Raw genomic sequence first — 23,772 nt, forward strand, 5'->3', positions numbered from 1 at the left:
CTATTAGTGGTATTACACACAGGTTGATTTGGAACATAACCCAGCCCAGCATGATTGGTTTGGCCAGATTTTTGAATTTTTTCAAAGATGGTGGAACCTGGATTTAACATTTTAACATTCTTTTTAATGTTATCAATTTCCTTGGTTAAAGAAATAATTTTTGACTCTTTTAAGGACAATTCAGATTCACAACATTTGAGTTTATCTTCCAACTCATTAATGTTGTTACACAAAATTTTATTATCTTTAACCAGGGAGCGATTTTCAGCACTAGTTTCCAACCACTTACCAAACATTACCTTGTAAGATTCAATCATGGAATCCTCATCAATTTCTGACTCATCTGATTCGGATCTGGATTCTTCCTTGTTGTCATTGATCAGGATATTGTTCAAGCAAATGCTTTTTCCTTTTTCCTGCAAATTTCTTGACAAAACACTTGTTAGGACAACTTTTTCATCCTCACTACTCTCAGAATCATCACTCCAAGTAACATTCAATCCCTTTTTATTTTTCTTTAAGGTATTAGCACATTCAGATTGAGTGTGACCAAAACCTTCACATTCTCTGCATTTAATACCTTTTTTATTGTTAGATGGAAAAGGTTTAGAGGGAATGTTACCAGAAATGTTACCTTTTGGGTTCTTTGAAAAGAACTTTTTATTTCCACCAGATTTCAAGAATTTTTGGAAATTTTTTGCCAATAGAGCCATTTCATCATCAGAAACAATATTTTCAGAAGCATTAAAGGCAATACCTTTGCTTTTCTCATTCGAGAGATTTTGCTTACTCTTTTTCTTGATTTGTTGATTCAACTCAAAGGTTCTTAAAGATCCCATGAGTTCCTCAACCTTCATTTTGCCAAAATCTTTCGCCTCTTCCATTGCAAGCAATTTTGTATCAAACCTGTCAGGAAGAACTCGAACAATTTTTCGAACCAAGACAGATTCATCTAGTTTTTCTCCCAAGGCAAAAAACTCATTAGAGATGTCAGATAATCTTTCATAGAAATCATTTAAAGTTTCAGTATCTGACATTCTCAATTCATCAAATCTAGTTTGAAGCATGGTAAATCGTGATCTTTTTACATCAGCAGTACCTTCAAATTGAATTTGAAGGATTTCCCATGCTTCTTTTGCAGATTCACAAGATGATATTAATTTAATAAAACCTTCACCAACACCATTAAAAATAGCATGTAAAGCCTTATTATTATAACCAGACAGTTTTTCATCTTCAGTGGTCCAACTGAGTTCAGATTTTACCTGAGTATTACCTTTTTCATCATTTTCAGTAGGTTGAGACCATCCTGTAAGAATAGCTCTCCATGCTTTCTCATCTTGCGATTTGATGAAAGCTCTCATCCTGACCTTCCAATAAGGATAATTCGACTCATTCAATAGAGGAGGTCTAGAGATGGAACTTCCTTCTGCAAACAAAGACATCTCACACAAAACAAGTTAAACGGAATAACCTCAAGATCTCACTAAGAATTTAGTGACTTGCTCTGATACCAATTGAAATTCCGTATTTTAATATTCCCAGTTTGATTATTTAATTAAATGATTAATTAAATGCGGAATAATAAAACTGGTACTGAAAAACAGTTTTCTGTAGTTACAGAATGCAACTCTGTAACTCCAGAGAAACCCAGAAAAACAAACAGTGCATAAAAGTAAAAACACACAAGATTTTTGTACGTGGTTTCAACAATCCTTTCAGATTGTTACTAGTCCACGGGGCCACGCCCAGAGATAAGATTCATTAGATCGGTATCAAAAATACAAAGTAATTGACTTATGCATAAATAGACTCCCTCTTATTGTATGCCGCAAGCTTGATGTATTCCACCTACTAACCGAATCTTGATAAAACTCCAAGTGCTCGAACTCCCTTCGATCACCTTGAAGAGTGCTTGAATCCTCCCGATTCAAGGCTTAAAGGCTATCTCCCGAAAGCCTATACAACCATCTCCCGAAGGTTGTGTGCTTGTATCCTCCCGATGCAAGACTTCAAAAGCAATCTCCCGAAAGCTTGTAAATACCCTTCTCCCGAAGGTGCACTGATGTTCTTCTTCGTTGTAGACTTGAATACAGACTCAAGACAATACAAACAACAAATAAACAGAGTAAGAGTAGAACAACTCTTCTCTACAAATCAAAGACTCTCTTTTCTAAAGATATGAATGAAATTCAAAGATACAAGAGAGGTACCAAGAGAGGTACTAAACAAAGACACTCTTTCCTTAAGATATGAAAGCTATTCTAAGTGTATGAAAGAGATGCAAAACCTAGCTACTATAAGATGTATTTATAATGAATATACATCTCATAGACAGCTTACATTCGGTCTGAACAAGACCTCAACCCACTAGAAACTTCCCTAAAATAATTCTTCAATCAGTCCAGGAATTTCCGTTTCTGTACATACAGAATCGTGGGCAGTAACTACAACTTTCCTTTTATAGAAAAGGAAAGTCTAGCTCCGGTTTTCTCTTCAAGAAACCTGATCTAAGAAAATGGGAAACTCAACACAAGATCAGATTACACAGCTGGTTAGATAAAAAACGAAATGGGTAACCAAACTTACCATTTTTACCTTTTTTCCAAAAATAGGAAAGCTAGACAACTTTCCTTTCAAGTTTGAATACACCAAATAGGAAACTATATTAATGTATACCAGCCGAAAATATACAATGAATAATAAAATATTTTTGTCAATTAAATATGCCAAAAATAGAATTAACAGAATTAATAAAAAGTTTCTTCATAAAACTAATGGAAAATTGAATAATCTTTAAAACCACATATAGATCATTAAAAATGGATGAGAATTGAGAGAGTTATTGTATTTTAAGTGAAAGTACTTTTTCTGGAAATATAAAGAAAACGAATTACAACCATAGCAGAAAGATGATAATTTTCGACTTAGAAGAACAGCGAATTGGTTATTTGTTTCTTGATAAAAATTTTAGATCATCGAATAAGCTTTCCAAAGATACAAAAATCTCTAAAAACAGATCAATATCAAGAGAGATATCATCACTTTACTGAAACTTGTTTTTTCTGAAAACGAAAAATATAACAGGTCCGAACCTTAGATAACATTTAGCATTATTGAGCAAGAAAATATTTCATACCTCTTCATAACTTTCTATTTGATGTCTCAAGCCCACAAGCCTTGATTATAAATCCAAAACTTTAAGAATGAAGGTAGAAAAATAAGAAGAAGTGTGGAAGGTTTGAGAGGAGTAACCATGAAGAAGAATGAAGCTTTGACTAATTGGTTTGGAGAGGAAAAATAAAATGTTTAGGGTTTGATAAAAAAGATTATGAGATATCGTATTCTGATAGGTTTAGGTTAACTAAAAATAATAATATATAATAAAATGCTAAAATATTATTAAATCAACAAATATCTAATTTTTAAATTTAAAAATAAGCCATCTATCTCGTAACTTTAGACTCAGATTTCACCTAGAAAACTTCCGAATTATGATATAACTATTCCTACAAAATTTATAGATCTTTGAATTATCTTTCCAACGCCACTAGAATCACCTCAATCGGAGCTCTAAAACTCTAGATATGATCATTTTAGTAAAACAGTTTTTAATCCTGCGAATTTATCCAAACCTACGAATTTTTTTAACATTAATTCCATTATAATGTTATTTAATGCACTTCATACAATAAATTAAACCCACTAAATAATGTATAAAACTCTAATATACTTTGATATTGGGCTTTAATTGAGTAATTATCCTAATTCATAAAAACACCATAATTTTACCTTGACACTTACTATAATTTCAACTATGTTTAGAAATCTATCAATACTATTCTAAGCAATTATCTCTATTCACTATTAGTAAAAATAAATAAAATACTTATTCTCACACAAATTGTATAACAAATAAAATTTAAAATATATGTATATTTTTACCGGTTATTACAGGTTTCAACCAACCTAAATATCATTTCAAAATTTGCTAACTACTTTTGAAAATTTAATGTTATTTTATAAATAAAAATTAAATAAAAATTAAAAAAGATCAATAAATATCTTTTTCAGATTTTATGATTTAATTTAAATAAATAAAATAATAAAATTTAAAAGTTGGCAAAATATCTTATATCTATTTAAAATTACATGATTATAGTTATCTTATTTTAAATTTAAATAATGTCAAATTATTTAAAAAAAAAATTAATATCTGACCTTAAATTTAAAAATAAGATAAGATATAATCAAATTTAAAAATAAGATAGATGATTAAGCAAAAAGATAGATATTTACTATTTTCAAATTCAAATTACATTAATATCATGAATTAAATTGAAAAAAATATTAATTAATTTAATTATGATAATTAGAATTGAATTAGGAATAGTAAATGTATAAATACAGAAAAATCGGAAGTTAAATCCATGAAATAGCATGAAAAATCGAAGAAAAACAAAAAAATGCGAGTTGTATGGACGGTATGATGTGCATACATGTCCGCGCACGCAGGGAAGTGCACAGCCGAGGTTTCTCGGCGCAGGGGGGTTACCAGCATGATTTCCGCGCGCGGAAACTGGTTGCACGATTCCTAATTTTTTCGAAACTTTAAAAAATCATAACTAATTCAAATTAAATCGAAATTGAGTTCTGTAAAAAAGTAAATTGCTTAATTTTTTCCATACTATCCAATAAAAATAATTCCAGAAACAGATATTCAATAATTTTTCACGAAAATTCACAAACATAATCAATTATCAAATAACACTCAATACAACATGATACCATCCAAAACATCAAACAATCGTTTTAAAGTCTAAATTTCTTGCAAGCAAATCAATTACCATGACTCTAAGGCCAGTTGTTGGAAATTATTTTACCAGGATCTTAGAGCTACTCACAAGTATGTTGATTAACACCCTAAATATGAACTTTCTAAAACGATGAAATAAACACATATAAAGTTTAGTAAACCTTACATTGGGTGCAGCGGAATAATATGACTCCTTCCGTTCAAATCTCTAACCCTTGTATCCTTTCTGTCGCAGAGTAGTATCAAGATTTGAACCTGGATCTCTTTCTCTGATTCTTTAGCCCTGACACTCCTTCTTGCTGAAAGTCTTTCTTCACGATCTTGCTCACTATGATTGAGGTCTCACTTGCTGTGTGTGGGCACTACTCTAATCACTAAGTATTTCGAAATCTTAAGGAAGAAAAGAGAGAGGGAGTGGACGGCCAGATAGAGAGAGAGAGAGGCTCAGGTTTTTCTGAATGAAAAGTGTAATTTTCCTGAAGCCTTCACTATCTATTTATAGCATTACACTAGGGTTAGGTTTGAATTATTTGGCATTAAAATAATGAAAATATCAGAGGATAATTCCTATAAAAGTGGCCGGCCATGGCAGTATGAATTTGGGCCTCACTTTTTGCAATTTTGCAGTTTTATCACTTTTGCATCTGATTTTCTCAAAAAACGCCAATTTTCTAATTCAACCATTTAAATGCCAATTCTAACTATTTAATAACTATAAATAATTATTAAATAATATTGTCATTTATCATATTTATTAATTGAACCATACAAAGTATCATAATTAACAAATATGCCCCTAAAACTCTTTCTTTACAATTTCGCCCTTACTTAGTGAAAAATTCACAAATACACATAGTCTAATTTGAGAATTATAATTGATTAATAAGAACCAATTATATGAGTCTTACAAGCAATATTATCTCAACTAGTGGGGGGACCATGGGTCTATATAATCGAGCTTCCAATAAGCAGATCAAGAATTTATTACCTAAATTCACTGACTTATTAATTCTTTGTTGAATCCACGCATAGAACTTAGAATTGCACTCTCAGTATATAGAATGCTCTATATGTTCCACCATATAGACACATCATTAGTTATCCATTGTTATAATCCTAATTTGATCAATGATCCTCTATATTAATGATCTACACTGTAAAGGGATTAGATTACCGTTACACCCTACTATGTATTTTATCCTTAAAACACTTGACACCGTATAAATGATATTTCAGCTTATGTGAACTGAGTACTCCACCATTCATTTTCGTTTGGTCAAGCTCAAAGGAGATTATCCTTTGCTTACTATTCACCAGATAGAAGCTATAGATTCCATGTTTATGTTAGCGCTCCCACTCAATTGCACTACCGTGTTCCCAAAATGTACGTATCACCCTGACCTAAAAGTAGGCTTAACTAACAAATCAAAGAACACGAATAGCCTCTTAAGATTGAGCCTAATCATAACAGGATTAAGATCATTTGATCTAGGATCAACTAGGCGATATTGACTTGAATAGATTTTACGATAAGTTTAATAAATCTAAATCAAAGTTCAATATCGCTCCCTTTCGATGCATACTCCATGCACCCAATCTGAGCTTTACTTTAACCAATGCTCTGGAAAGAACATAGCATTTCTCCAAATGCAAGTAAACTCTTCTTGTAGATTATCATATCAGTAAAACCCTGTGTCTGATAAATCTAGGAATCTTTATTCACATAGTCATGTTTACTTTCCAAAGTGTTGACAACACAATAAATAGGATCAAGTATGTGAAAAGGGTGTCAGATGAATTTATAAATCAAATAGACAAGCAATTGATAAGGTGAACCAAAACATACACAAATGAATGAAAAATAGTTATGTTTCTTTATTGATGTTGAATAAAATAGATTACATTGAAATGAAGTTTTATTTAGGGCATAAAACACAACAATATGTGGGGGTATAATTTTATTCGTTGGAACAATTAAAAGGCCAACACATCATCTATTCTTTTATGTGTTAATTTTAGATTTTTCTTTTAAAGGTTAGACGCAATGCTAAGTACTGAATGACATTCACATATGTTATTTGCCAATTTCAATAAGATCCTTTTATTCATATGCAGAAAGAGTTGATGTGTAGACATTTTTAGCATGAGATGAGATATAAGTTGTAATATCCAGTTTAAAATAGTATTTAATTTTTCGTTTGGATATTAATTGTGCGAGGATAATTATTTCATTTATTTGTGTTGTTAGTGAGTTTATATTATTGCTTAGAGTAGTTGTACCAATTTTTTAAAGAAAGTTAAAGTTGTATTATCTACGAAAGTAAAATATTATGATATTTTCATAAGTAGGCAATCGTTTAACTGATATGCAAGTCCATCAGGATTTTTATAATATATCTAGTAGATTTAATTAATTGTATAAGTGGTATTAAATAATATTATTATTTGATTAATGTTAGAAAAATCGTAAGTTTAGAGAAATTCGCAGGTTTAGAAACTGTTTTACTAAAATGACCATATCTGGAGTTTTATAACTCCGATTGAGGTGATTCTAGTGGCGTTGGAAAGATAATTGAATTTCCTATAATTTTTATGAAGGAAACTTTCACTGAATTCGTGTAGTTATTGGTAAAAAATAGTATTCTTTCTGCTGTACTGTAAAAGTGCGAATTTTAATGTTAGGGCCTTGACCCATGTGTTATTATAGGTAGTAGTGACGAGATAACAAGTTTAAGCAACGGGATTTGAGGTAAGGGAATTAGATAGTTTTGTATGTGTTTATCCGCATAAATTTAAATTCTCTATGTATTGAAATATGATTTATGATTTGTTATTATGAATATGTATATGGTACTGATAATGTGTGGTATGGACACAATATGAGTTTGTGAATTGATACACAGATTATGGTTGTATGACTAGTATATGTTGTCTGTTGTATTTGTATGTTTTAGGTTGTATGTTGTATGTTGTATTCGTATGTTGCATGTTGTATATTGTATGCTAACGTCTCAGGTAAAGTGGGGGACCATGGTGGGGTATGATACGGGATAAGGTCGTTGAATATAGAGATACCCTACCCTACATTTTATTGAGTCGTGTATGTGATTGTTATGGTGGGTATGATACGGTGATGTTACTGTTGAATATAGAGATACCGTATCCTATAACAGTGGTAGGGTTGTATAGGCCCATGTTATTATATGGGCAGATTAGACCCAGGATATTGTAGGGCCAGGCTAGGCCTGGGTTATGTATGTAATGGCTATGATATGCCAATGTTATGGTAATGACATTATTATTTATAATATTGATATGATTATGTTATGAGTATGATATTGGAGTTATAATCTCTGGATATGTGTATGGTGTGAACAATTAGTATGGACCTATATGATAAAGGTTTTCATGTGTACAGTTATTTGGCTATAGTTATAAAATAAGGTGTATGATATTGCTAAAACTTAATAAATACATTAATGGTATGTGTGATATTATATGGTATTGTATGATAAGCATTTCCTTACTGGGCTTTTAGCTCACCCCCTTACTTTCCCCATACAGGCAATAGACAGGGAACATTGAGTGTAAGTTTGATGAGCTGGGTCAGTTCTGGTATGTATACTACGAGGGGCTATGGACGAGCAAACGGTCTAGAACGCTGGTGAAGCCTTGGTTTTATTTTTTTTTATAGTAAAGTAATCTGAGCTCAGTGGGATGTTACAAATTTATTTTTTTCTGCACTCAACTACTTATTTTGTTTTTAATATGAATGATCATTCACCTTTTTGCATATTTATTGTAAAATCCACTGTGTATTTCCAAACAACTTTGAATCTTTTTAATTAATGCATCAAAATTAGTATTTTGTAAAATAAGGCAAATTATTGGGGCGTTACAGTTGGTATCAGAGCCGATCGTTCCTTAGCCCGAATGATACTCACAGTATACATACAGAAGACTGAAAAGATCCCTCTCACTATAACGTAAGTGTTAGTTTTAATATGCTTAGTATTGCTATTAATAGTTTTATATGTGATACATAGATTTTTGTTAAAATATGTTTCCTAGAATTAGAGCATCATCTGTAGTGGGTGCTTAGAGAAATTAAGAGTATATTACCTCTTATGATTGATTACACATTTTACGAAGAAGATGAATATGTTTTATATTTCTTTATTGCTTTGAATTGAAACTAGGAAGGACAGTGTTCCTTTCTTAAAAATTTAGAATAAATTATATTAGGAATTCATAAGACTTTGTTTGATAAATAGAATATTACTAGTTAAACTTGACAACATTAAGTTTAGATATGTTCATGGAATCTTCTCTCCCTATAATTGAACTCTTTTGTTTCTATTAAATCAACCTTTCTTGTAAGAGCTCACACATGCAACTAGAAGATCAGTTAGAATCAATTTGAAAGGAACGACCAGTAGAGGTGGGGGCTAAGGATGTGTGTTCCACTGACCCACAAATGGTTGATGTTCCAGATCGAACCCAATAGTAGTTAAGGCTAACGATCTAATAGAGGCATTGGAAGGAATGTAAGCATGACAAAGATGATTTGTTGAAGAGTTTTCACAGGCTCAGCGCAATAGATCACCAACACTAGTAGTGGAACTTGAAGCACATAATGAAATGTACCAATAGCCAACTAAGTATCGATGCATAGAATTGCACCTGTCTACAAATGGTTAAAGATGAATTCTCTACACCTAGTTATGAAAGGAAGCCCAACCTATAAGGAGTAGGGAATGATTTAAGATAGTGGATGCTATACTAGACTAGATAGGGTATTTTATGAAACTCACTTATTAAGAAAGATGAAAGAATAGACCTATAAGGAGCTAGTACTGTCTTGATGGATATTCTATGGATACACACCCCTAAGTTAGATATGAAGACTTTAGAGAAAAGTCTATTATACAAATTAGCCCAAAGAGGACTATGCCATCACGTAGAAAGGAGTGTAGCGTACTGAACAGAATCTAGAATAAGAAGTTAGAAAGAGACCTGATATAATCTTTTTAAAGTAATGATTTATGAAGGTATCTTGAACACCAAGAGATAAGTAGAGCATCAACAAATGTTAGATTACCGAAGGAAAATTGTAAGCTTCAAACTCAAGGTCAGCTACTTTGTGAGGAGACAATAAAGTAAAATGTGCATGGTTTCGATAAAGACAATTTCAAAGGAGGAAGAAAAAGAAGATTTAGACACGGCTAACAATTTGGGTACAACATGAATGAGAGGCAACATAGAGGACAACTATACAGAACAATTCAAACTGGACAACTTAGAGATCATAGATATAGCTTCGTAAAGGATGAAAAAAAATAAACAACTATAGAAAGTAGATCATAAATTCAAGACTTGAGGAAGAGGGGAAATTAATATTCAAGGGTGACATCCCTAGATTCTAAATACCCATCGATACAACAACGGTGTAGATCATAACTCAAGGAGAAGAGGTTAGGAAAGCCTCACTCAAAGGCAAGAGACAAGTGAGACACAACTAGGACTAAAGTGATACATCTAGAAGAATTTCATGGAACGACAAGGACCATACGAGTTTTTGTGAAGTGTTGGGATTATAAAATGATCAAGCAACATAAAAGGCACAGAGTATGTAAATGATACTACAATCTACTCATGATTTGCTTTGTGGACAATAGCATGAGTATGTTTAAGTGAATAGAAGCAAATAAGAAAAAAAAAACTTACAAAAGTGTTAATTTTGGTCAAGAGAGGTGGCATTTCTATGCTATATAGTGTTAGAGGAAAGAATGACATCAGATCTGCCAAAAGTTAAAGTTGTCAAGAGCTAAGAATTCAGACAAATATTTGAAACTTTCTCGACCCAGAGGACTAGTAATGGAGCAATATCCTAGAGGAACATACTAAGATGGAATAAGACAATAGTCATTGTTTGGAAAATAACTAAAGTTTATCTAATTGGAAGTGAGGAACTTATAAGGAAAGAGAAAAGGATGTATATATTGATAACATGATTGCATTCAGATATGGAATGAAGATGCTTAAGTGAAGTTTGGACTTATTTTTAAAGGTAGTTTAGGAAGTACGAGTCAAAGAGCCCTGGCTAAATAATTATGAAAAGTGAGTCTCTGGTAGCAAATCAGATACAAGTGGGGTGTAGGAGGTATAGTAACGATGAACAGAGTAAGGTCTGTTCGGCATGATTTGACAATTATGTATATAGTATCCTTACCCCGACAACTTGCTTGATTGATATATTATGAGATTACATGATTAACCTATGGTTAAATAGTAAATGATAAATAAATAATTGGGCTACCTAACCTATGTTAAGGTTGAACTCGTTTTAAAGGGTTACCAATGCACTTACGATATTTTAACATATATGATCTTACTTAACTAAAAGTAGATGGTCTGTACTCGAATGTAAGTTGGTTTTAGATTTTGGAGGTCTTAATAGTGCAATTAAGAAGTTGGGATTTATTTTGTGAACTATAGAGGTCTACAATATGTAAGACATAAATATGGTTAGAAAAATATATGGTATTATAAATATGAAAGTGATGTGATACCCAGAAGGTTAGTATAATAGAAGAAACAATCATTGAACACAATTACACAAATCTATCAGCATTGCAGATTTAGACTTCATCAGTATAGCAATGTAACACCACCTGATGAAATGTGGAGGAAAGTAGGACAAATGGCTGATACTACTGGAAGGATTCCACTTTGGATAATAGGTACTGTAACTGGTGTTCTGGTGATCGGTTTACTCGGTATTTTCTTTTATGGTTCATATTCTGGATTAGGTTCATCCCTTAGTTAATATTTAGTTAATAAATGATAAAATGAAATATAGATGCTTATGGGCGATATCTAATGAAACTGTCGCTAGAATTGAGATCTCATCCAAAGAGAAGGATACCAAATATCTAGAGTTTCTTTTTGTATATTATGTGGATGATCCGCTCCGCGAGGACCACGATTGGGAATTGTTTGATCGTCTTTCTCCGAGGAAGAGGTGAAACATAATCAACTTGAGTTCGACATAGCTATTTGAAATCTTAGTGAAAGACTGAATTTGTTATCTCATGTTTGCCTAGCAGATAAAAGTTAATGGGAAAAACTAGATAATCTCATAATCAAGTCAACTTGATTGAAAGGAGTAATGGAGGACCAAGCACCATAGGAGAGATTAGCGAAGAAAATACAATAGAGTGATACAAGAAAGAGACTACAAAAGAAACCAACAGCAGTTACCTAGGAAAATGGGAAGGCGTGACAAGTGCAATGAATGCATGGATAAAGGATATCAAGAAGTGAATGTTAGACAAAAAAGTGGTCGAAATGGATCATTAAAATATTTATATACAGAAGAATTTTTTTTAAGAGCTTACATGTTTATTTTCAAGTGTCATGGAACAAGTGTCGATCGAGGAGTGAGTAACATCTATGAAATTGAAAGAATGACATTGTAGCCTTACAGTAGAAAATCAAGTAGAGAAGTAAGATTTTTATACGTAATAACATTTAACTTAAGAGTGGGAATGATTAAAGAGAAGTTTGCATAAGGTCTTCTACCCTACTCCTTGTGTTTATTATTTTGTATTGTATAATGTGTTCTCAAGTGACATGTAAAGATGTTCATTTAGAGAATAAATAGTTTTACTCTTAATGGCATGTAAGGATGCTCATAGAAGAATAAATAGTTTCACTCTTAATGTCATGTAAGGATGGTCATAAGAGAAGAATTTTTTTATAATATTACGAGCATGCTATTGCAAAACTTATGTATTTAAAGCATGTATATGTAATTTATTATGATAGAGTACGTTCTGATATTTAAGTAATGTATAGAGAAATAATAATGCTTAATTAATAAGTTATTTGTATTATATGTGTTATGGATTGATCGATAAGATATAGGTTAAATGCATATTTGTTGGCTCCATATAGTAGATAAGGAGGTAATGCGGTAAGTGGTGAAAGACATGAAGACTCAACACCCCGAGTGTTGGTAAGTTAAATTTCGAGGACGAAATTTCTTTTAAGGAGGGTAGAATGTAATATCCAGTTTAAAATAGTATTTAATTTTTCGTTTGGATATTAATTGTGCGAGGATAATTATTTCATTTATTTGTGTTGTTAGTGAGTTGATATTATTGCTTAGAGTAGTTGTACCAATTTTTTAAAGAAAGTTAAAGTTGTATTAACTACGAAAGTAAAATATTATGATATTTTCATAAGTAGGTAATCGTTTAACTGATATGCAAGTCCATTAGGATTTTTATAATATATCTATTAGATTTAATTAATTGTATAAGTGGTATTAAATAATATTATTATTTGATTAATGTTAGAAAAATTGTAAGTTTAGAGAAATTCGCAGTGTTTTACTAAAATAACCATATCTGGAGTTTTGTAACTCCGATTGAGGTGATTCTAGTGGCGTTGGAAAGATAATTGAATTTCCTATAATTTTTATGAAGGAAACTTTCACTGAATTCGTGTAGTTATTTGTCAAAAATAGTATTCTTTCTGCTATACTGTAAGAGAGCGAATTTTAATGTTAGGGCCTTGACCCATGTGTTATTATAGGTAGTAGTGACGAGATAACAAGTTTAAGCAACGGGATTTGAGGTAAGGGAATTAGATAGTTTTGTATGTGTTTATCCGCATAAATTTAAATTCTCTATGTATTGAAATATGATTTATGATTTGTTATTATGAATATGTATATGGTACCGATAATGTGTGGTATGGACACAATATGAGTTTGTGAATTGATACATAGATTATGGTTGTATGACTAGTATATGTTGTATGTTGTATTTGTATGTTTTAGGCTGTATGTTGTATGTTGTATTCGTATGTTGCATGTTGTATGTTGTATGCTAACGTCTCAGGTAAAGTGGGGGACCATGGTGGGGTATGATACGGGATAAGACCGTTGAATGTAGAGATATCCTACCCTGCATTTTACTGAGTCGTGTATGAGATTGTTATGGTGGGTATGATACGGTGATGTTACTGTTGAATATAGAGATACCGTATCCTATAACAATGGTAGGGTTGTATAGGCCCATGTTATTATATGGGCAGATTAGGCCCAGGATATTGTAGGGCCAGGCTAGGCCTGGGTTATGTATGTAATGGCTATGATATGCCAATGTTATGGTAATGACATTATTATTTATAGTATTGATATGATTATGTTATGAGTATGATATTGGAGTTATAATCTCTGGATATGTGTATGGTGTGAACAATTAGTATGGACCTATATGATAAAGGTTTTCATGTGTACAGTTATTTGGCTATAGTTATAAAATAAGGTGTATGATATTGCTAAAACTTAATAAATACATTAATGGTATGTGTGATATTATATGGTATTGTATGATAAGCATTTCCTTACTGGGCTTTTAGCTCACCCCCTTACTTTCCCCCTACAGGCAATAGACAGGGAACATTGAGTGTAAGTTTGATGAACTGGGTCAGTTCTGGTATGTATACTACGAGGGGCTATGGACGAGCAAACGGTCTAGAACGCCGGTGAAGCCTTGGTTTTGTTTTTTTTTTTTTTAGAGTAAAGTAATCTTAGCTCAGTGGGATGTTACAAATTTATTTTTTTCTGCACTCAACTACTTATTTTGTTTTTAATATGAATGATCATTCACCTTTTTGCATATTTATTGTAAAACCCACTGTGTATTTCCAAACAAATTTGAATCTTTTTAATTAATGCATCAAAATTAGTATTTTGTAAAATAAGACAAATTATTAGGGCGTTACATAACTAGATTCACTTTATCAGAGAGGAGGAAAGTATACCACATCACTTATATGAGAGCCTAAAACATTGATGTGGTTGTTCTATTAGAGTATGATGTAGCTGATTCTATTGGACTATTCTTGATTTATTAATTGTTTACTATTGCAGCTCATTATAATTTATATGTGGCCTTACACAACACTTACATCAAATGAAAGAGTTGTTGATATTCTATAAAGTAGGCTAAGAGTTTCAAAGTAAATATTTAGGCTTTTATGTATGACTTTGAATATTGAATGTTGTTATTGGTGTTGGGTTTTATGCCCTAAATAAAACTCATTTCAATATAATCAAATTTACTTATTAATATAGATCAGAAATAACATTTAATGTTGCATGGTTCACATGATTTATTTCATAATTATATGTACATAATGTATAGATTCATCTGAAACCCTTTTCACATACTTGATCCTGTTTATTGTGCCGTCAACACATTGGAAAGTAAACATGACTATGTGAATAAAGTTTCCTAGATTTATCAGACACAGGGTTTTACTGATATGATAATCTACAACAGAGTTTACTTGCATTTTAAGAAGTGCTATGTTCTTTCCAGAGCATTGGTTAAAGTAAAGCTCAGGTTGGATGCATGGAGTATGCATCGGAAGGGACCGATATTGAACTTTGACTTAGATTTAATTAAACTTACCGTAAAATCTATTCAAGTCAATATCGCCTAGTTGATCCTAGATCAAATGATCTTAATCCTGTTATGATTAGGCTCAATCTTGAAAGGCTATTCGTGTTCCTTGAATTGTTAGTTAAGCCTACTTTTAGGTCAGGGTGATACATACTTCTTGGGAACACGGTAGTGCAATTGAGTGGGAGCGCTAGCATAAACATGGAATCTATAGCTTCTATCTGGCGAATAGTAAGCAAAGGATGATCTCCTTCGAGCTTGACCAAACGAAAATAAATGGTGGAGATCTCATTTCACATAAGCTGAAATATCATTTATACGGGGTCAAGTGTTTTAAGGATAAAATACATAATAGGGTGTTACGGTAATCTAATCCCTTTACAGTGTAGATCATTCATATAGAGGATCATTGATCACATTAGGATTATAACAATGGATAACTAATGATGTGTCTATATGGTAGAACATATAGAGCATTCTATATACTGAGAGTGCAATTCTAAGTTCTATGCGTGGATTCAACGAAGAATTAATAAGTTAGTGAATTTTAGTGCTAAATTCTTGATCTACTTATTTGAAGCTCGGTTATATAGACCCATGGTCCCCCCACTAGTTGAGATAATATTGTTTGTAAGACTCATGTAATTGGTTTTGATTAATCAATTATAATTCACAAATTAGACTATGTCTATTTGTGAAATTTTCACTAAGTAAGGGCGAAATTGTAAAGAAAGAGTTAATAGGGGCATATTTGTTAATTATGATACTTTGTATGGTTCAATTAATAAATATGATAAATGACAATACTATTTAATAATTATTTATAGTTATTAAATAGTTAGAATTGGCATTTAAATGGTTGAATTAGAAAATTGGCGTTTTTGAGAAAATCAGATGCAGAAAAGATAAAACTGCAAAATTGCAAAAAGTGAGGCCCAAATCCACTTGTATAGGGCCAGCCACTTTTGTAGGAAATTTAAACTAATTTTTTCATTATTTTAATGCCAAATAATTCAAACCTAATCCTAGTGGAATGCTATAAATAGATAGTGAAGGCTTCAGGAAAATTACACTAAAATTTCACACTTAAATTTTCTATTTTTCCTTCAGAGAAAAACCTGAGCATTTCTCTCTCCCTATCTTTAGCTGCCACTTCTTCTTTCTCTTCCCTCTTGAATTTCAAAATCCTTAGTGTATGAGTAGTGCCCACACACAGCAAGTGATACCTCAATCATAGTGAGGAAGATCGTGAAGAAAGATCATCAGCAAAGGAGTTTCAGCATCAAAGATTCAGAGAAAGAGACCCAGGTTCAGATATTGATAATGCTCTGCTACAGAAAGGAATCAAGGGCTAGATATCTGAACGGAAGGAGTCATTTAATTCCGCTGCACCCAATGTAAGGTTTCCTAAACTTTATATGTGTTTATTTCATCGTTTTAGAAAGTTCATATTTAGGGTGTTAATAAACATACTTGTGAGTAGATCTAAGATCCTGGTAAAATAAATTCCAACAATTGGCAACTCTGTAAAAAAAATTGGATTAATATATAGCAATAATTTTTATTTATTGTATTTATTAACTACTAACATTTACGAGAAAAAATGTTACATTAAATTTATAATTCTTTTCATTGTATATTTACATTTAAATGTAGAGTTTATTTTTTTTTTCTTTTACTTTAATTTTGTTTTTGAATTTTCTCATGGTTCGTTTGGTATGCTGTATTGCACCGTATTGTATTGTATAGTATTATATTAAATTGTATTTTATGCAATATTTTTATGTAAAACTATCTGTGGTATTAATTGTTATGGATACTTAAATATACAATATTTTAGTATAAATTAAAATTTAACATAGTATTGTATAAAAACATGATATATAATCTAATTCAATATAATACAATATAACATGACTTAATACGACGTTCCAAACGAGCCCTAAATGTTCAATTTAAAAGAATGTAAAGTCGTCGAATAGTAAGACAAGAAGCACACTAAGATTGGGGAGAAGCATTCGTGCATTTGCACGTAACTTCACCCTAGTTAATAAATAATAAGTTAATTTCTTTATACATAATATACAAATATTAAATTGAGAATATAAAATAGTTTAGTTAATAATTTTAATTGTGACATAAAAAAGTCAAACATGTATATGAAAAGCCAATCTCAATTTATATTCATTAATAAATTTTCAAGTATCTTAAGAAATTAATTTTTTCAGTTACATAACATATAAACATTAAACAACATAATGACTATTTATATATTTATATACAAACATCCTATATTATATAGTATATATACCTTTTATTAGTAATAAATAATCATATCATGCCATATAAATGTTTGTGTGATTGATAATTAAAAAATTAATTACAATAAAAAATTATAAAAATTATAAAAATAGGGTCGAACCGGCGCGAAGCGCAGCTTAGTTCCCTAATTCACAATAAACTAAACATACACAAAACAAACATATAAGTATAAGTAACTCAAATTCAATATTTAAAATTTGGAACAATGTTTGTGAGATGAACACAAAACAAGATAAGACCACTCATACTTGAAATAAATTTACCAAAAGTTTTAACTATAAAACAAATAAAATTGTACACTTTAAAATATAAACTAATTATTCACACAGCCATGTTATCAAACACTATGTAGGCAACTACAATAACTATACACACAATCCTTATTTTTTTTTTTAAAAAAAAAAAAAAAATAGACCCGAGAGATCATAACACAGAAAGTTCTTTCTTTTTTCTCCAACTTTTTTTTTTTTTTTTTTTGATCTAATCTTAGACTTAGAAAAAAAAAATCAAAGGTGAAAACATTTTCCACCAAAACAAACATATACTTAGTTCAAAACTTAGCATAAAGCTTCGAAAACATAACAAACCCTTTAGCTTGACTTCTAACAAAGTCTTCAAAAATGGGATGAACTCATCGATTACTAAACAATGAGAGGATTACTAGTACTGCCTAAAACTATGAGAAGGGATAAGTAGTAGAACGTCGATAAGAACAATGGCGAGGTCGAAAGCAAACTCAAAACGGATGCAAAGACGAATCATGATCAATCGAAGTTGAAATAGAGGTTAACCGAAGCAAAGGTTAGCCAAAGTCAAAGCAGAGGTAGGTTAGCGAAAGTCAAAGCAAAGGTCAACTGTAGTCGAAGAGGAAATCGGCAGTGGTCAAGATGAAAAGCGTGAAGAATAGATGTTTTTTTAACAAAGATAATTAGGATTAAAGAAAAAAAAAGGTATAATTGATTTAAAAAATCTAATAGAATGTTATTTATGAAAATTATGATTTGTAGAATTGAAAATATTAAAACTGAAATGTATAATTGTAAAAAAAATAGTAAACCTTTGTACAATAGGTAATTCTCCAAGAGAAAATATCTACAGAATAATTTTAGAGCATTATGCCACCATCTTATATCTTTGTTTTATAACTATATATATATATATATATATATTTGAATCATAGAGTCAGAAACTAAGAAAATAGAATAATAATTACAATTAAATAGCAATGAATGAGAAGATTTGAACATTCATATCGATATATTTAGGGAAATTTGATTTTCTATACTTAAAAAACCCTAAATTATTTCCCTAAACCTAAATGTTATAACATAGGCAATATATGACTACTTTTGCTTTATTCCCATAATACCACTTGTTGGGTTTTATGCCCTAAATAAAACTCATTTCAATATAATCAGATTTACTTATTAATATATATCAAAAATAACATTTAATGTTGCATGGTTCACATGATTTATTTCATGATTATATGTACATAATGTATGAATTCGTCTGAAACCCTTTTCACATACTTGATCCTGTTTATTGTGCCGTCAACACATTGGAAAGTAAACATGACTATGTGAATAAAGTTTCCTAGATTTATCAGACACAGGGTTTTACTGATATGATAATCTACAACAAGAGTTTACTTGCATTTGGAGAAGTGCTATGTTCTTTCCAGAGCATTGGTTAAAGTAAAGCTCAGGTTGGATGCATGGAGTATGCATCGGAAGGGACCGATATTGAACTTTGACTTAGATTTAAATAAACTTACCGTAAAATCTATTCAAGTCAATATCGCCAAGTTGATCCTAGATCAAATGATCTTAATCCTGATATGATTAGGCTCAATCTTGAAAGGCTATTCGTGTTCTTTGATTTGTTAGTTAAGCCTACTTTTAGGTCAGGGTGATACGTACATTTTGGGAACACGGTAGTGCAATTGAGTGGGAGCGCTAGCATAAACATGGAATCTATAGCTTCTATCTGGCGAATAGTAAGCAAAGGATGATCTCCTTCGAGCTTGACCAAACGAAAATAAATGGTGGAGATCTCATTTCACATAAGCTGAAATATCATTTATACGGGGTCAAGTGTTTTAAGGATAAAATACATAGTAGGGTGTTACGGTAATCTAATCCCTTTACAGTGTAGATCATTCATATAGAGGATCATTGATCACATTAGGATTATAACAATGGATAACTAATGATGTGTCTATATGGTGGAACATATAGAGCATTCTATATACTGAGAGTGCAATTCTAAGTTCTATGCGTGGATTCAACGAAGAATTAATAAGTTAGTGAATTTTAGTGCTAAATTCTTGATCTACTTATTTGAAGCTCGGTTATATAGACCCATGGTCCCCCCACTAGTTGAGATAATATTGTTTGTAAGACTCATGTAATTGGTTTTGATTAATCAATTATAATTCACAAATTAGACTATGTCTATTTGTGAAATTTTCACTAAGTAAGGGCGAAATTGTAAAGAAAGAGTTAATAGGGGCATATTTGTTAATTATGATACTTTGTATGGTTCAATTAATAAATATGATAAATGACAATACTATTTAATAATTATTTATACTTATTAAATAGTTAGAATCGGCATTTAAATGGTTGAATTAGGAAATTGGCATTTTTGAGAAAATCAGATACAAAAGGTGTTAAAATTGCAAAATTGCAAAAAGCAAGGCCCAATCCACTAAGGCATGGCCGGCCACCTATTGTGTGTATTTTAAGTTTATTTTTTCATTATTTTAATGCCATATAATTCAAATCTAACCCTAGTGGAATGCTATAAATAGATAGTGAAGGCTTTAGAAAAATAAGACTTTTTCCTGACACTTTCTGAATCAGAAAAACTGAGCCTTCTCTCTCCCTATCTGGCTGACCACTCCCTCTCTTCTTCTTCAATATTTCGAAATCCTTAGTTATTTGAGTACTGCCCACACACATCAAGTGATACCTCAATCATAGTGAGGAAGATCGTGAAGAAAGACTTTCAGCAAGAAGGAGGTTTCAGCATCAAAGATTCAAAGAAAGAGATCCAGGTTCAGATATTGATAATGCTCTGCTACAGAAAGGAATCAAGGGCTAGATATCTGAACGGAAGGAGTCATTATATTCCGCTGCACCCAATGTAAGGTTTCTTAAACTTTATATGTGTTTAATTTATCGTTTTAGAAAGTTCTTATTTAGGATGTTAATAAACATACTTGTGAGTACATCTAAGATCCTGGTAAAATAAATTCCAACACCACTTTCATAATCACCTCCCCCTTTTCTCTCTCCTTCCCCTTTTCTCTCTCTGATGTGCGATACCCCATCGCAAGAACACCGACCCAATGCCGGCCCACCCCACAGCACCATTCCGACCGACCCCCCACAGCCCCCTCAACCACACAGCCCCCTCTCTCTCTTCGTCTCTCTCGGACCCGAAGCATCAACCCACCCAGCCCCCTCTCTCGGTCGCGAAGCCTCAACCCCGAGAACCCGAAGCCTCAACCCCGAAGCCTCAACCGACGGTGACGGCGCACGGCGCAGCGGCCCCCATAGCCTCTCTCCGTGCACAGCCCCCTCTCTCTCTTCGTCTCTCTCAAATCGAAACAAAAAAAGAAAAAAAAATTACAGTGGTTCGATGGTCGGACCATGGGGTCCGACCAATCGGACCCATCGGACCCCATGGTCCGACCATTGGACCCAGCCTCTCTCTCTTCGTCTCTGTCAAACCGAAAAAAAAATTACAGTGGTCCGATAGTCGGACCATGGGTCCGATTGGTCGGACCCCATCGGACCATATGGTCCGACCATCGGACCACTGTAATTTTTTTTGTTTCGGTTTGACAGAGACGAAGAGAGAGAGGGGGCTGTGTGGTTGAGGCTTCGGGTCCGACAGAGGGGGCTGGGTGGTCCTCGTCGTCATCGTTGGAGGTGGTGGAACTGTTTTGGCCGAGAGAGAGAGAGAGAGAGAGAGAGAGAGAGAGAGAGAGAGAGAGAGAGAGAGAGAGAGAGAGAGAGAGAGAGAGAGAGAGAGAGAGAGAGAGAGAGAGAGAGAGAGAGAGAGAGAGAGAGAGAAAGAGAGAGAGAGAATTGCTTTGGTTCAAATGTGAGGGGTATTACGGGGATAAAGCAAAAGTAGTCATATATTGCCTATGGTATAACATTTAGGTTTAGGAAAATAATTTTAGGGTTTTTTAAGTGTAGAAAATCAAATTTCCTTATATTTATTTCTATTTTTGACCCTGTATTTTGTAAAAGTTACCAATTTGACCATCTATTTTGTTAAATGACAAAATTGACCATGTATTTTCTAAAATAGTACAAATAAGACCCTCAATTGATTTTTTATCAAAATAAAATTTAATAATAATTCGATCTAAATGTTTTATGACAAAACTGTTTACATTTTCTGTATCTGTTCGTGTTAGGAATTGTCTTCAAGTTGGTTACATTGAAAAAAAAAGTTGTCTAAAATTAAGCTTAAGGTCCTATTTTTACTATTTTGGAAAATACAGGGTCTATTTTGTCATTTAACAAAATAGAGGGTCCAATCTGTAACTTTTGTAAAACACAGGGTCCAAAATAGTATTTACCCTTATTTATAACAGAATAAAGCATTTTTAGAGAGAAGTTTTACACTTTTAGACCATCTCTAATGGTTACCTCAATTTGTTGTTGAATCTACACCAGTTTAGTGTAAAATCTTTTATTTTTGGTGCAGCAATTCCAATGATTCACATCCAATAAACATATTTTACTTAGAATGTCTCATATTTTATATTAATTATATTAATAATTTAAAATAACTAATTTATGTTATAATTATATCATGGTTACTAGTAAGAATTTAAAATCTTAAAATAATTTAACAAAATAAAATATTTATTAAATCAATTAAATACAAAAAAAAATATTGAAATTCTATAATTTTCTTAATATACACGATCATTTTCAAAATAAGTAAACAAAGATTATGCAAAAAAAAAAAAAAAAACTGTAACACCCTAACTAGCATAGGCGTGTTAACGTGATTTTAAACTTACTGTGCAGCTTGTTGCTAATCAACGAGGTTATTGAAAAACGTGATTAATTAAAATTTTGCTTTTTAATTAAAACTTAACATATAAGATTAATAAAATACCGGGATCCCGTTTACAAAATACATTTATAAAAGTTTACTATACATGTAATCAAAAGTTTGTCGCCCACCGACTAATTAACAAAAGCCCTGATGTCCCAAGGATCGTACGCTCCAGGCCTAACCGCCCCGACATGTACAACCTCCATCTGCTCGTTCTCACGATTCTTTAGCTTTGGCTTTGCCCTTACCTACACATAAACATAGCACTGTGAGTCGATGGACTCAGTAAGAAAAGCATAACATAAAACATACTAATAACCCGGGTTATAACCTGGCGCCCATACACCCGATCATAACCCTAATCCCCGTGTCCCACACGGTACTGAGTCTAGAACGTTCATAACACAATACTATCGACCATAATGTCAGCCTATACTCAATATGCTAGTCATACTCTAGCCATATTGATGTGACAACATCGATCAGTATTCTAGCCAACATACATTTATCAATAATCAGTACAACTCTATGTATACTATTATTGCTATCAATGTAATCTAACAGGCAATAACACATGTACGCTAAACATGTAATGACATATGCATGATATTGTACTAATCTTACCTCAATTCCGAATTCAGGTGTGCCGGTCAACCTGAGTGGAACAACAGTTCGGCGAATTATAGGCTCCTAAATCACATCGGATTCAAAACATATAAGTGATCCACCAAATCACAACCGGGACAAAGGTTTAAAACCAAAACTTAACCTACTATAACTTAATACAACAATATCTCAAACTAGCAGGGAATAAACTGTTGGAAATTATTTTACCAGGATCTTAGATCTACTCACAAGTATGTTTATTAACATCCTAAATATGAACTTTCTAAAACGATGAAATAAACACATATAAAGTTTAGGAAACCTTACATTGGGTGCAGCGGAATATAATGACTCCTTCCATTCAGATATCTAGCCCTTGACTCCTTTCTGTAGCAGAGCGTTATCAATATCTGAACCTGGATCTCTTTCTCTGAATCTTTGATGCTGAAACTCCTT

Source organism: Cannabis sativa, chromosome 4 (genome assembly GCF_029168945.1).
Source record: "Cannabis sativa cultivar Pink pepper isolate KNU-18-1 chromosome 4, ASM2916894v1, whole genome shotgun sequence".
Lineage (NCBI taxonomy): Eukaryota > Viridiplantae > Streptophyta > Magnoliopsida > Rosales > Cannabaceae > Cannabis > Cannabis sativa.